General features: G+C 42.7%; 1 protein-coding gene and 1 long non-coding RNA gene across 4 annotated transcripts in view; one reads left to right on the top strand and one right to left on the bottom strand.

The window, feature by feature from the left end:
- The window catches only part of RARB (retinoic acid receptor beta), a 320,215-nt gene extending 305,685 nt beyond the window's left edge, over positions 1-14,530 (bottom strand). Inside the window, exons 1-2 of one of the 3 annotated variants that reach the window (XM_086851330.1) lie at positions 14,448-14,530; positions 5,655-5,750 (exon numbers count right to left, since the gene is read on the bottom strand). The gene's annotated coding sequence lies outside the window, so the exon portion shown is untranslated. The remainder of the gene's footprint in view (positions 1-5,654; positions 5,751-14,447) is intronic. The other 2 variants (XM_086851340.1, XM_086851367.1) reach the window with 2 other exon arrangements.
- A 679-nt stretch (positions 14,531-15,209) lies between these two features.
- On the top strand, positions 15,210-15,940 carry LOC147655838 (uncharacterized). Its single transcript, XR_015280123.1, has 2 exons — positions 15,210-15,309; positions 15,675-15,940. It is a non-coding gene; the product is annotated as an uncharacterized LOC147655838 (long non-coding RNA).
- The last annotated feature ends 772 nt before the right edge of the window (positions 15,941-16,712 follow it).

Consider the following 16,712-nt stretch of genomic DNA (forward strand, 5'->3'; position numbering starts at 1 on the left):
GAAACCATGCCAGAAGTCTGACTGTTCCAAAGGTGTTCTCTGCAACTGCTCTTCCTGACAGAGTTTTACCATCTTACTGGAGATGTTCGTAACACCTCTGAGAGACTGAACGTGATGACATAAAGGCAACACAGCTCCCCACAGCTTAGAGGAAAGAGAGTAACAGAGGACTCCAGGAAGTCCACATGGAACTCCTCTAAGAAAATTTAACCTCACTTGAAATTACATAAGTTTACTTTGCCCATTGCTATTAAAAGTCAAAAAATAGTAATACAGACAGCTAACAAAAAATAGACAATATGGCAATGCCACATCTGTTTCACAAAAGCTTGACAGTAAACACTTGATTAAAAGCATACTATTAAGCCCCCCAAAATTCAAGCAATTATAAAAATGAAATTATAGACACAATGATGAATGACGACAAATGAAATGTTAACAGATCTAGCACCATACAAAAAAAAAATATTGATTTTCTCTGATTACTACTTAGGTGATCAGAGTGTATGAGGTCCTAGTTGCTTGCTTGCTCTAGATTTTATTAATGCTCCAATATCAGACACCCAATTTGGAAATCAATGCTTACTTCATCATTTTTCTCTGAAGGATCCTATTATTCACAATTGATTTAACAGAAATGAAAGGCTTACCATTAACAAGACCCAGCTGCTGACACTTCTTAGATGAATTATTGAACTTCTAAGAGTGAATTAACTTAACCATCACCAAGACTTATTGTCTGATGTTTCTCATACCAAAGTCAGTGTATTTATAATTACAGAACCAAGCAGTAGAAACTAACTCCTTTTCTGCCTCCTCCAATAACATATACACCAAGTAAAAATTAAGCCTTGTAAAGATAAAAATATGAGTTATGCACCAAATTCAGTCAGTTGGAGCTTAGTCTCTAACTGCCTTTTGACACCCTGAATCTTCATTTATTTCTAAAACTCATAGGTCATTTCAAGGTTCAGAAAGAGGAAATCCAATTTATGGCAAGTTACATCTTCTGTCAATGAGATTACTACAGTCAAAGACCCCTAGGGCTGACCATGCCCTGCCAGAAAGCCTACAGAACACTATTACTAATTCCCTTTAGGTACAAAATGAAGAACCACCTTATGAATTGAGATAAAAGTAACAAATATTACGCTACTGCAAGTAGAAGTGGTACTACCAGTCCATCGCAAAAGCAGTGTAAATGTACGAAGCAAATGTTTGGCTATCCATGAGCAGAATAAGCATGTTAAACTTGCCATCTGAGCCAAGGGGCCATCTCTGCTCAAAACACAAATTCATCATGCCCATTTTACAGTCTAAGAGGGACTATTCATCACCCAAGGTGAATTCAGTTCCTCAAATAAGAGCTTTTGCTCTACAGAACGAAAAGCTCAGTACCAAAAAGGAGCAGGTTTGAACGGGCAGGTGATCACACCAGCCTCCATTGTAATCCTATGAATGACTATGTAATCCTATGTAATTCCCAAGCAGGTATACTGCTAACAGTGCTTTTCACAAGCCATCCTTGAGAAGTGGCAATAAAAACCCTGAGCACCAGTACACTGCCCAGCTGCACTGATCTACAAACACATTAGCATCAAGAGCACAGAGCTGTGCTAAGGCAATATGCTATCCTTCAGCCACAGACTGTAGGACCACAGCTGCTTGGTGACACTGCCAGAACAACTGCTCAGCTGTCAAAACTAGTGAACATTTCAGGTCTTAGTAGACTTTTGGCTAATCTGTACTATCTGGCCTAATTCAAACTGCTAGAATGGCAAGTGCTTTCTCCTCTAGCATTCATCATACTTGCAGAGGTCAGCTTGACTACACTTACCTCTGCAACTGCTCTGAAGACTTCAGAACAAGACCAAGTTCAGACTCCAGATGCAACACATTTGGGAAGTCTTCTGAATTAATAACACAATTTTTTTTTTCTTTTTATTCCACAGAATGGTGAGATAACATACCTGTTCTATCCTTTTCACACAAGCTGAAAGTCAACAACTGTCCAAAATCACGAGAGCCTCTTCTCAAAGCCCTCAATGGATTTGAGTGCTTTCACACTGCTGGAGGCAAAACACCTGGGCCTTTTTTTAGCAGGGTTAGTATCTGAGGAAGATACTCTTGGAGCAAACCAATCACTTTTCGAATACAATATTTCCTTTTCCCAACTCCTCCATCTGTTTTAACCCCTATCTGACTGAAACTAACCTTAAAATCCTGCTTTGGACATCCGACAAACACTTTAAAAATTAAGAAAAACGGGAAGGAAAGAAGCCTGACAGATAAAGCCCCCAAGCTCATAGGTCTAACTGCATTAGGAAAACAGGCCAAAATCATGAAATTATGATTATTTTTGAAATATGTAGGTATCAAAAATTTTCGATCTGCCTCTTCTCTACAGAGTAACATTTTTGAAATGGAGGGTGGCTGGCCATAAGTGAAGTCTGGTTAAATTTGATATCTCCATAAAACATATCTCAGCAAGTAGGTTGTAACAACTTTTTTAAAAAAGACATGGACCTTGGCAGATTTCCTGTTTTTCTTACACTCATTTCTTCCAGTACTTCCCACATTGTGAAATAATTCCTAATGCTATAAAGACAGTGCAGACTGCAAAAATTGGTCCTAGTGGTTCCAATGGGAGTAACGTGGTCAGGATTTGGCATTCAACAAAGTTTCCATTTCTACATAGGTTTCATTTATTTTTCAGTTTAAAAATAAGACCATATTTTGGCATGTAACTAGAGCTGCTCCTGCAACTCAAAAGAAATAACACTGCTGGCAAGCCTCAAATCTGTTCCAAGACAAAAAACCGTGTTGGCAGAACTTTTCCTGAAAGTTCTTTTTGACTAGAGGCAGAATTCAACACCAGCAGAAGTGGAGAAACTTCAGTGAAAACAGTTATGTTACACATAAAGTTTATATAATGCAAATATATTTAGCTGACACGGAATTTAAATTCTGTTGAACCAATTCTGTTTATCTTCCACATGTACATAATAACTTAGCACGAAATTCTATAATCATTCTTCTGTGAATACTCTTTTCCCTCCTACATAAATGGTTCCATGCTATTTACAAAGTACCACAACCATGCCACACATTTTTTTAACGTAAGAGCTATCCAATTAGGATGTGGTGAAATTAAAGCTGCAAGATCTGTATTCCTGCATCAATTACAGGCACAGAAGAAAATAACATAAATCTGACATTTCACAACTTCTGAGGGTTTGATTTTGCAACCTACTTTCTAAAATACCTTTTTTGCACGTCATACTCAAGGGTTTTTTTAGAACATGAATAGAGTTAACCAATGTGCAGCGGTGCTTCATCAACACAGATCACAGCAAGACTTGCTCCCAACTCCACTACAGCACAGACAACAAGGAAAGCATTCAAGTACCTAGACAAAGATGCCCATGCCCCTTGGATATTCAGGATATAGCTGGTTGATGAATGGGACAAAGTACTTAAAAGAAAACCTATATATTTTAGATTAACTGTTAAAAAAAACGGAACTGAGTTCTTGCCAGAGAGAGGGAGAAAGTTACATGAATGACAGCAGTATCAGGCTGCTTCAATCCTCTTGAAGAAAAAGCAATACAAAGCTTAAATATGTAGGTATTTCTAAATCCAAGTTCTAAGTGCAGCTTGGTTACTCTACCCTAAAAACAGTTGAGTATTGCACTGAACATATTTGGTGTTTTGCTTTTTTGTCAAACTATGCTTTTTTTTACATTTTGTTATACTGTCACTGAAGAAGAAAATGACAAAGAAATGTAGACTGAATTTACCTATCTTCAGACTCTTAAGAATTTGTATCCAATGCACCACTATTCATGAACTGCTTCAAATAATTCAACTAAGCACATGGAGTAAAGGACCTTTAAAGGTCCCTGCCAACCCAAACTATCATCTGATTTGCAAATCTTGCTTGTAAAAGTCAGTCTTGCCTACACGTAAGGTATCTTTTCAATAAAATATACCACTTTAGATGTCCACTGACTTAAAACAATTAAACACACAAAAAGAAAGGTAAGAGGTGATACTTATGTTCAGACCACAAATGAATGCAGTTTATTTGACCACCAATACAATTAATACAATGACAAGATAAGTACAGCTAGAACTCCAAATAAACTTAATATGCTTTAAATATAAATAAAAACTAAATAGAATATGAACTAAACTTTAGGTCTGAAATTCCAACCAGCAGTCTTGTTGAAAATGAATTACACAAAATTTTCAGCGTAGTGTGCCTAAGAATTGATGTCACAAAAATCCTCAGATCTTCAGAAATTTAAGGCAAATTTGCCACCAAGTATAGGAAAACACATTAATCATCTTTATATTTCCACTGTAGAAATAATGTACTACAGGTGTTTCAGAAAGACTTTGATTTTCAAAAATAAATGGTCTCTTTCTTTCCATACATTACCAAGTCTAACAGAAGTACATTTTTATTTAGGCTAAATCATGCCTTGCGGGACACACTTAGGAGGAGGAAAGGAGGACATGGAACTGGCATTTGAGACATATTGCCAGTGCAAAGCTGCCAAAAGCACACAGCAGGGAGCATGTTTTGGCTATCCATGAGCAGAATAAGCATGCACTCCTTAACCACTGCCAGCTGGCATTTGTTTCCAAATACAGAATGCTCACTAGGCAGTTTGGAGACTGGACATACTCCTAACCTTAACTATGCTCCCATAAAAGCGTGATGCTGAGATACCTCATTAACCATGCCTGTCTCTTAGCTGACTGCCAAATGAGAAAGACTGAATGACAAACAAAAAGGATATATTTCTCCCTACACACAAAAAGTACTTAAAGTATATCCTAACATACTCTAGTGCTTACAGCAAAAGAGAGTTTTTAACAGTGTTGGAAGAAAATTCTGCCAAAATCTCAAAAAGCAGAAACACTGCTACTCTCTATTGTGCATAGATAGAAAAAGTGAAATCCAGAGACACAGAGCACCAAGAAAACATAGCAATGTATAGAAAGAGTGGCTGGCACTATGATTATAAACTGTACTATCATGTTTAATACAACCTCTAGCACTCCTCACAACAGACGCTCCCTGCTTTATGTGCTGGGGCAGATTTGTGGGTAGAAGATTAATGTCCCCCTCCATCTGTTAATGACTGTATAGGTCCCCTGGGCTTTGCACCAAGGGTACTTTGCCCTTAGGATGGAAAAAGAAATGGGAATTTGTGTTTGTTACAACATGTGCTTACTATTTCCAGCAACACTAGCAATTGCTAGATGTGTATTATTTCAACTTTGTCTACCAAAAACATATTTTATCACGGTAGTTCAACTGTGATTCCAAGTAGATTTTCAAAGAGATCAGTTAAAAGGAGAACAAACCAACAGGGGGGCACTTTTCACTTTCAAAGTGCTTTCCTGACACACACAGCCTGCATCGGTATTTGCCCTCTAAGTGCTCTATTCATTAACTTTTCACTAGAGTTTCAAAGTGACTCCACTTTTTGGATTTCCCTTTCTCTGTCTCTGATAGCCTGCTGCCATGGACCGAGCAGCTCAGAAGGAAGAAATGTACCAGAGACTGCTATGCAAAGGAGAGGGCACTAATTAAAATCTTCATTTCCTTCAGGGGGTTCTGTGAATGGATTTTAACTTACCCCTGTTAACTGTACCTTTGCTCCTGAGACCTGGAGGCAAGTCAGGAGGAGCTTGACACCAGCATAGTCTTCATGGACCTAAGCCAGTTTGATATCCTGGAAGAATATAGGAAAAGAACAGTTACAAAATGAAGCTCTGAAGGAGTGAGGCAAACACAGTCATCACCAGAACAATGATACTCAGAGCAAAATCAGAGAAGGTTTTAACAGTATCTCCAATATCCACAAATGAGGAATCAAAACCAGAGCATTGCTTCACTAAAGTCTCCAAATGTGGTGTCTCAGGATTGTTTCATGGTTCCTTTCTTCCTTTTCCCACCACTATCAATTGCAATACTGACCTCAGTTACATCTCAAGGAAGAAATAGTTGTCCCTACCAAAACTCCCTGTGAGCACCAAAGGGAATTCCAGGGCTAGTCAACAATGTTTACGTTAACACCAAGCATTATTTAATTAACTTCTCCAAGTTTACTCAGCTTAACTTTGGAAAAAGCTGGAGCACCTTTGCTTCTGAACCATCAACACAAGAAAATTCTATCCTGTCTTTAAAAATAGGACATGTGATTTCAGTACATGACCTCTGCCAATCCTTTTGATCCAACTGGGCACTGCTTCTCTCAAACCATTCCTGCCCAACAAGAAAAACAGGACAAGACCGTAGTCAAGAGGGGAAAAGAAAGAAAAATGGAAAAGGAATTGCTCCATACTATCCTTCATCTTCAGCAGAGAATTTCCTGGTCTCAAACACTACCAGAGTGAAGGAACTGCAGCCACAAAAGACATTTTTTCTCCTCTATATGAGCAGCAGTACAAAACAATGAGTGTTGAACTAACAAAGTGCTCTGCCTGTCTAGGCCTCAGTATTCATAACATTACTCTGAAAACACATCTCAACTGGCTTCCCAAATAAGGAAATACTCTAAATCAAAGATATACACTTACTGTTGTTAAAATTAATTGTAAAACACAACCAAAAAAGCCCTGCCTGATTTATATATATTTTGTTTTCCATAAGACAATCTTGCTAGAATCAACAGAGCTGCTCCCAGATTTCTCATCTGGATCTAGTGATATTTGGCCTTTTTCTTATGCTTCCTCAACAAGGCATGCATTTCACCTTCCATTTGAAAACTAAAGGAATCATCTTTTCCTTTAATCCGTGGACAATACAGGAAAACACATTTTGAGTGTGATTTAAATACACAGAGCAGGTAAAATGGATTCAGTGCTAATATTTCCTGATTAAGTCATTCTCAAGTCCTTTTGGAAGTCTGACGTAGAGCTGAAAAGCTTGAAACTCAATGCTAAAAAAAAAAAAAATATAAAAAATATGCAGTTAAGAATATTAAAGACAAAAGCACAAGAAAGTTAAGGAACAGAGCAAAGACCTGCAGTTTCCCTTCCCTGTAGGGAGTACAAGACAGCACAAGATATCATATCTCCTGGCTGATACTCCTTTGAGCAACAGCTTGCTATCCTTAACGTGCCTCCTCAATTGCCATCCTGTGGCCTGCACAGGTAGGCAGCCCCAGGAAAAGCCACTGAAGTCTGTGCATCCTACAGAGCACTGACAGCTATCATTCAAGCTTTTATACAAGCCCCTTGTGCCTCTGCAGAAAGGCTGCTCTCAACCTGGCCTCCTGAGAAAACACAGCAGCCTAGATTGATAACATCTCCTTACACTGCTGCTGATTAGACATAGACTGTCCCCAACAGTCTTTTTTGGAAAGCTGAACAGGAGTCTGAAGCCTGAGCCACAGCTAGCATATCTAACTCAAGTACTGGTAAAACACATTTCATGTCAATTGCAAAAAAAATCCCAAACAGATATGGAAAGCAGGGGAGTTACTGTTTTTATTTGTGGAGAAGAAGGGAGGAATGTATCCTGTCTGCACATAGACAGATGGATGTGTGTACCATCTCACACATGGGTACAGGATAACAAATGCAACTTGTTCTCCACTACAGAATTTTCCCCTTTGAACACACAGACATCAATATCTAAAGTTCATGTTATTTCAGTGAGACACCTTTTAAATGAATAACGCTGGCAGGATTACAATTAATGTAGCACAGATTATTTGGTCTTTACTCACTCAAGGACAAATTGAAGTCTGATTTCCGTGATATCACTGACACCTCACACAAATGCCTGAGACAAGTAGTGCTGGTATTTTGCCCACTTTTGCACCAAGTTAGTTCTGAGAAATGACTCAAAAAACAAACAGTTGAACATGACACCACAACTAACTAACAACAGTGAGCAACTCCATCAATGGAGAGTAGAGTCATCACGTCAGGAACAAAGAACATGTGAACGAACAACCAATCTTAGAGAGCTTCAGTAGCCATTCTGTCAGAAAATAAAACCAACATTTTTTACCAAAGTATAAGAGTCATTTCAAATTTATGTTATATACCCTCCCAGACTTGTGAAGAACTCACCAACAGTACCCACAGCCAAGTCCAGCAAAGACTGCCAGTTGACATATGTCACGTTTGTCAGAGCTATTCTCAACAGCAAGGCTGTGACTAGTCAAGGCAGCAGCAGCACTTTGCCTGACAGTTTAAACTTGTTCCTCTGCACATGCTCCTTATCCATTTTTATTCCAAATTATCTTGGCCATGAGTACTATACAAAGGGCTCCTCTGATCCCATAAACAAACAGTTCTTTCGTCCTCAGAATGTAACCTAAAAGACTGTTTAGCTTAACTTTTACAATACTTATTTTCTCTGCAGGAAATCTTCCTACAGAATCAGAATAATTTAGGCTGAAAAGGACCTCTAGAGGCCATGTTCTCCAATTCCCACTCAAAGCAGTGCTGATTTCAAAGTTAGAACAAGTTGTTCAGTCTTGTCCAGTGACATTTCTAAATCTCCAAGGTCAAATCTTGCAGCCTCCTCAGACCTCGGGTCAGAGCTAAAACATGGTTAATTCTTTTTCTTTATGCCCAGCTGGAATTGCTCCATTTCTGTATGTAACAACCGCACCTCATCCTTGCTCTGTACACATCAGAGAAGAGCACTGCTCTCTGCTCCAAAACAGCCTATTAGGAAATGGGAGGCAACAATTCACCTACATCTTCTAATCTCTGGGCTGGGCAAACCCAGATCCCTCAGCATCTCCCTGTATGCTGTGCTCCAGACACCAAACGAAAAATGGTGGCTGCTCCAGGTTAAAAAACTCTTTAAATGACTCATGAAAATGTAACAAAGCCTTTCACACACCTCACCTTGATCATACAAGATTACTTTACTCATCCCCTGACACAGACAGGACCGTTGGCATCTTACTTTCTGGTCCCAAAGAAAGTTCTGAGGACAGCCTCATAGGAGTAGCAAGCATAAAGGATTTGACAAGATGATCCACTGAGTGGCATCTCAGATCACCTAAACACTCTGGAACAGCACTTTTTTAAGAGTACTAAGAAAAAAAGAATCAACATTTACAAAAAGTTTCATGTGGTTTAGAATGTAGCTATGCAGCTTCCTGCAGTTGACCCCAGAAAAATAAAAGACATGTGATGTGTAACTTCCTTTGACTTTTCTTTGAACTCTAGACAGAAGCTCCTGCTTTAAAGAGCAGGATTTTTTTTTATTAATTACTTTTACAATTTTTGTTAATATTTCCAAATAATACCTAACGCTAAAATATTTGCACGTACCAATTTCATGGGCTGGAACACCCTCTCAGAGAAAAACTGTTTCTAATCATAATTTTGAGATAGGGTGTGCTGAATTACTTTGATGAAATGAGCAGCCCACCCCTCACTTGAGTGCATGCATTCCAAAGCATCTGCAGAGAATCTAGACATGGTTCAAAACAGGTACAAGAAGAAGGATATGTAAGAAAAAGGAGATCTGTTACCCTTGCTACTGAGAGCATACTTCCTTGCATGGCAGCACAAAGCACACCCTCACAGGGCATGAACCAGGTTTCATTTAGAAACCCAAGGAAGTCAGCTTTCTATACAACTTCATAGGATGTTCCCCATATGCAAGAATGGGTTTAATAAAGATTTTATTATTTATTTAGAGCTTGTCTTCTATTACTTTGCTACATATTGCTGCCACAGGGAGAAGCTTTTCAGATCTGCCTAGATAAGAACTAAAACCTCTAGAATCATGACTGCCAAATTCTCCAACAATCAGCAGCCCCAGAACTTCAGATTAAGCTGTGCAAGTTCAAAACCTGTCCCGTTAGCAGACCCAGCAGTTCCAAGAACACAAGAACACAGTATGTATTAACACTGAAAAATAGGCATGGAACTATTTATACACACAAGCACACCTGTATATTCATTTGTTGGAAGAACTGTGCATGTTACACACATACCTCACGCTACACACACATAACCTTCAACAATTTAAGAACAGTAGCAAACACCAGTGTCTGCAATATTCTGCATTCACGAGAGAAAAGCCACAGTAAACACTCCAGAGCTGTCGCATGGTAATGGCACCTCACTAGTGAGTCTCCTGCAGCTCTAGAACAGCACGAGAACCCAGCCCCACAGTGTCCTCCTCCAACTCCCCACACCAGCCTAGACACAGGGGACAAGTTGTAGCACTGCAGTAGAAGTAAAAGAAACTAGTGCCCCTCCAGAGAGAGGCCACCCTCTTGGACCCAGCACGAACACACACACTGGCACAGGACTCAACTTGGCTCTGAAGTTTTACACATGACCTGGAAAGGTTTTGCCATCACTTGTCTAAGAAAAAGAGCAAAACCCACTCTATGTGCAAAGCTTTTTAATGCCTCCAAAAGTGGTACTTTTACATCTCCAGGTTGTGGTTTTTTCCCGCCTTCATCCTATCCTCCCCATTTAGCTTACACAGAGACCACCTCCAGAGTGCCATTCTAATTAGCAACAGCTTGCACTCTATATTAAAACTAAAAATAACCCCAAAAAAATCTAGTGAAAAGAAAAACTGAATAAGCTCATATGCATTTCATCATTTCAATAATATCGGTGTATTTTAATTATACTAATTTTAATACATAATTTTAATTCTGATCTGAGCAGCAGACTAACTGTAATTGCTGAAAAATAAAGTTAAATTAAACGTGAGATATGGTAGAGTCTATTGCCCTATAGACTGTCTATGAAGTGCTAAAAAAATATATATGGCTGTAACCAAAACTAACAATAATAAGCTCACTGTGTGAGGATAAAACAAAGAGGTGAACAGTAGAGAAATGTTCAGCTGGTGAAGCAAATAAATCCAAAACCTACAAAGTATAACTTCAACAAACTAAACAAATATTTAATAAAATTATTTTTGCTTTCATTAACATGAGTAGCTCCTAAAAATAAGAAAAACCACATTCCTTATAGGTAAATGTCTATTCTATAAATTTTCTGTATTTCTTGTACTTCGTTTGGCTTTTTCACAGTGGGCCTTATTCCGTTTCCTTATGTCTGTACCTCCTATATGTTCAGTATTCACCAATCTCTCAACCTTGAATAAAAACTAAACTATTACAGAAAATGAGAAGTTCAATGATTCTTCTAGTCTTAATGATTTCCCAGTACTGTAGCAAATAGGATACTGCACATTGCTCTGTGGAAGGGAAGTATGATTTTACTGATATTTCATCGGTGTCTTGGGAGTCAAAGCCCATCTCCTATAATACTGAATATTTAATTAGAACACAACCTACAAATAAGAAAATATTGGACATAATTTTTCCCCAGTATCTTGCCTAAGCTGTAACAATAGTTTTCACTTGCAGTATTCACCACAGTAGACTCCATTATTATAATTAAGATCAGCTAAGCTCTTTTAGGGAATTTCAATAGCTACTGTCTCCTCCTAATAGATAAGCAAGAGAGAGTCAATGATATTGAAAGACAACAGATTTAATGCAGATAATTTACAGAGTTCAATACCACAAAATATTACTGAAACAACAGGTTATTAAACCATGCAAAATATTAAAGCCACGTTCATAAAGTAACTACTAGCTGAGAAGGGTTAGAAAAACTTCCACCACAACAACAAGCACTCTGTAACTGCTCATAACAGCTGGATGACAATGGCTTGGATTGCATCCCACTGAGGAGTGACAGCTTTTTTCATCATTGTTTGTATCACCTACCAGAAGAATCCCATCCTGGGGTGCAAAGTAATGGAAAACTAATCTTTGTCTTGAAAATACCTGTACTTCTTTTGTGAAACAACAGTATTAGCACAAATCTGGTTGAACCTGCTAGCAGCTCTAATTTTACATGTGTAAATCCACATTTAGTCAACAGGAACTTAAGTTTATGCTACCTACCCACCATATCCATATCGACAGAAGTGTGAAAATGGATGATCCCTTTCAGGCACACCTGGCTCAGACTCCTACTGTACACACCTACAGACACTCATAGTTAGGAATTTGCTGCAATAATTCATTTTTTTTCTACAGAAATGCGGATATGTGAGAACACTGAGCCTTCTACACCTCGCCCACACTGGAGACCCACTACCCTCAAAACAAATTCTGTCAATAAATCCCTTTTACTACTGACATAGACAAAATTACCTCAGCAGAAAATGGTAAAGCAGTACTTGGTGGTGCCACTCTTTCCACCTAGAGAGCACAATTTCCATGTGTAACAGAGACACTTTACCATAGCCATTAGGGTGAGTTAGCCTGAAAATGCAACAGGACTTCAAGACCTCTGAAAGAAGGTGCGAAAGAGATGCAAAGTACCCCAAAGTGCAACCATCTGCGGTAGAGCCACTTTGCATTCTTCACACACTTAGTCACAACATAATGACAACACAGGTTGAGACACTTTCATTTACTAACACTGTGACACTACTATACAAGGACAAATCCTGCAACCCTTCATCTAGCAAAGTATATTTTCCTGGAAGCTGACCCACATAAAAAGCTGAGGATCAACCTTCTCTGATCATTAAAACAGACACAGACAGATGCTGACACAACAAGCTCTTACCCAGAGCTTGGTTCATAAAGGAATGATTTAATTATTATTTTAAATCAAAACAAACCTTCTTGGTTAAAAAACAAAACACACGCTAACTTCTGATGCTCTTATTTTAAGAGCAATGGTTTTTTTATTCAGTTTTGCTTCCAGCTGTTCCCAAATGACATAACCAGAACTACAAACAAGTGATGTCCACATAGCAACTTCTACCACAATGACACAACTGATCTAAATTTACATTGACACCACTTTACCTTAAATCAGCTTCTCCCACATGCACAGGTTTTTGCACTAGGTATCCAATTCCTTCAGTCAGCCCTAGCATAATACATAATATATAATTAACCTACGCTTGCTAAACTTCCTCATGAGAACTCTTCCAAGAGAAATAGACGAAAAGCAGTCTCAGTGAATTTCTTTTCCTTGGACTGTAGCTGTCCTGTCCTGGTGGGCATCTTTTGGATCTAGCACACTCCCTGGACAATAATATTCTGTGTTGCTCCATTAACTACTTTGTTTTCAGAATCCATGCTATTGTTCGCCTCTCTCTTCAAAGCATAAAGTAAGACCGCGTTTATTGCCAGTAATTTAGCCTTTCATATTTTGTTAAACACAGCTTGCTTAAATGCCATTAAAAGCACGTCTCAGCCAAGAGCAAAATATCACCACTATCCAAACCAGCAAAATTCTGCCACAGATTCAAACGACCAAACTCTCACTCTACATACCAACAACAGCGTGCCGCTAGAAAACACCAGGAACGCATAAAGAGCATCCCTATTACCTACACACTTCCGAGTCTTCTGCATTTGCTAACCATGGATGACTCCCTGGCGGGCAGCAGAAGGGATCCAGCAGACCCCCACACCGCCAGCCTCACTCACCCAGAAGTAATCCCTGCTCCAGCCGCACAGCCACCGCGTCCCAACAATGTCCTCCGGCGAGGAGAGGAGCCGCACAACTGAACTTTCACTCCCAAAAGGCGCAGGAGAGCCGCCCTGCCCGCCTGCCCGGCCGCTGCCCGAGTTGCAGGGCACAGAGCCCGGGAGGTGCAGCCGGCTGAAGGACGGGCACCGCGGCTCCCCCTGAGCGGGATCCCCCTCACCAGGCGCGCATCGCTGCCGCTCCGCTCATCGCTACCGAGCCGCTCTGCACAGCCAGCGCGGCCGAGACCCACTGCCTTGTTTTAACCACAGCTGTAAACATCAACTTTTTGGGGGTTTGGGTTGTTTGGGGTTTGGGTTTTGTAAATTTCGGCCAAGACAGCCGTTCATTCAGGCCAACGCCGCCCAGCAGGCGAGCAGCCGCAGCGGTGCCGGGCTGACAGGGTCCCGAGCACAGCCCGGCGCTCCATGCTTCCAAAGCAGCCCCCGACGCGCCTCGGGAGCGCTTTTGTCTGCGGAGGAGAAGGCACGGAGCGCCCGGGCGCTGCCGCCACATCACCGCGCTCCCGGGCTGCCGCCCAAAACAGCGCCCGCGCCGCCCCGCGCCCCGCCGGGCAGCGGGAGGACGTGGCCGGAGCCCCGCGATGCCCGGAGCCCCGAGATGCCCGGAGCCTCCGCGATGCCCGGAGCCTCCGCGATGCCCGGAGCTCCGCGATGCCCGGAGCCCCGAGATGCCCGGAGCCCCGAGACGCCCGGAGCTCCGAGTTGCGGCGGGGGCGGCGCGGCCCCGAGCGGGGGGCACGGACGCGCGCGGAAGGCGCCGCTCCAGCCGGGACCGCGAGGGCACGGCCGGCAGCGAGCCCCGCTCCCCTCCCCGTCTCTCCCCACGCCGGACGCGGCGCGGCGGGCGAGGAACCGATCTCCTCCGCTCCCGCCCAGCTGCCGGTAGCCCCGCTTTACCTCGGCAGGCTCGCGCTCCCGCCGCCGCCCCGCCAGTGCCGCCGACAGCGGCGGCGGCAGCCCCGGACCCCCCGCCCCGCCCCGCCCCGCCCCCTGGCGGGGCCGCGGGGGCTCGCGCGCCCCCTTGCCGCGCGCGGGGCCCGGGGGGCGCGGGGCGCTTCCCGCCCGCGCGGGCCGGGAGCGGGGATGGCGGGGAGAGAGCGGGGAGAGAGCGGGGAGAGAGAGGGGTGAGAGCGGGGTGAGAGCGGGGAGAGAGCGGGGAGAGAGCGGGGAGAGAGCGGGGAGAGAGAGGGGAGAGAGCGGGGAGAGAGCGGGGAGAGAGCGGGGAGAGAGCGGGGAGAGAGCGGGGAGAGAGCGGGGAGAGAGAGGGGAGAGAGCGGGGAGAGAGCGGGGAGAGAGCGGGGTGAGAGCGGGGAGAGAGCGGGGAGAGAGCGGGGAGAGAGCGGGGAGAGAGCGGATGGCGAGGAGAGAGCGGGGATCCCTCCGGCGCGCTTCCCGCTCGGGGGCTCTGCGGCGGGGCGGGACAGGGCACGGAGGCACCCCAGGGCTCGCTCCCCCGGTCTCCGGACGCTGTCAGGCGCGGAGATCGAGCGCGGTCCCGCCCGGTCGCAGCAGTCGCACGCCCGTCCCTCTTTCCGCACGGGGCACGGGATGGGCTTACCCCCTCCCGCCGACCTCTCACCCCACGAGCGCTCTGCCTTTTGACCGCTCTGGCCGCAGATACGGTTCTGCCATCAGACTCACAGCGCGGCCCTCGCTGGTCGCACCTTCAGTGCCGATGTGCCTCCCTTCGCCTCGACGGCTGCAGTGACTCTCCATGCCTTGTGCGGGTGTGGGGGTCCGACGGGGAGCAGAGCATCCAGTGAGTAATGTTAAGAATTCCTGCTGGGGAAGAAATCCCAGAAGAGGGAGAAAAGGTGTGATGATGCTCAGATGGGCAGCGTGCTCCAAGCCTTCCATCCCAGCAGTACAGGAACTGACTGGGCCTGCAGCATCCTCTCAGCTGCTGTTCATCTCAGCTTAGAGACTGCAAAGTCTTCAAGAGTTAAAACAGGCAAAAACACCCTCTATTCAGATTTTTGACAGCTGTAATGAGCGCAAGGAAGAATTATGTAAACATTATTAAGTGTTAATAAACACATGTCAGCGTTAGGCACTCTTGTGTAGAAACGTTGGTAAAAGCCACGGTGAAAGCTTTATTCATAATGTCTTTTTAACTTTATGTAGCTGGTGTAATAGGCCCTGTGCATTGCTGTTGCCTCGACGGAAAATCATTACCCAGTAATGGATGAGCCAGTTCGGAAGGAGTGCCACTGGGATACTGCACACTTTCATTCAAAGATGCTATGTATTAGAGGAAGTAGCAGGAGACCTGCCAACTTTCCCAATTTAATTATTAAACTGTCAGTTCCTGACTCCTTGTTTCAGCTTCCTGAGGCAACATCTGGCTGTAATAACAAAAATAAATAAATAAAATAAAATTTGATCATTCACTCAGCAGCATTCTCTTTGCAATGTCCTTTTTACACCGACTTTTATGAAAAGCTCTGTATGGGGGATCCAGACCCAGCACCTCTCTGAAATACCCAAAAGCAAAGACAAGAACAGTTTCAGCTGTGAAAGGCATCTTTCCTCAAGGCAAAGATGTGCAGAAGGCTATATCATATACTTGAGCCTTTTTTCAATGAGTCTGGTGCGTTTTAATCTTCCTAATCCTTCTTTTATTCATAAGAACATCAGAGTGTTTTTTTCACTGCATGAATCTGCATGATATGACTTTGGGAGATAAAAAAAAAATCTTTTGCTAGCCAAGAATTTTTGCATTTTCATCAAACATTGCTTCAAACGGGTAGAGTTGGTTTCAGGAAAAAAAAAAAAAACAAACCATAAAGGATATCAGATTTAAATGCTAGCAAATGTGAGCAAAACACTGAAGAGAAGTTTTAAAATATCTGAAACTGTGTCTTCACGTGTTCTCTGGATCTGTTTCATACGATGTGGCAGCTTCAGCTCTTGATTCGTTATTGCAGTGGCTTTTGGAACTGAATGCCTCTTTTTTTCATATCCTCACTCAAACACACGCACACACTTACAAAAATATGTATCTATATATGTACACACGCACATGGAGAGACAAATACAGAGTGACTCAGCTCTGCATTCTACTTGCTTAATCAGTTTCAAAGCTTCAGTACTGTTCTCCTGCCTTATTTAAAATGCCTAAGGCCACCTTTCCCACATTGCTTATTTCAGTGCTGGGGTGCA

The sequence above is a fragment of the Cyanistes caeruleus genome, chromosome 1 (genome assembly GCF_971803275.1).
Source record: "Cyanistes caeruleus chromosome 1, bCyaCae1.hap1.1, whole genome shotgun sequence".
Lineage (NCBI taxonomy): Eukaryota > Metazoa > Chordata > Aves > Passeriformes > Paridae > Cyanistes > Cyanistes caeruleus.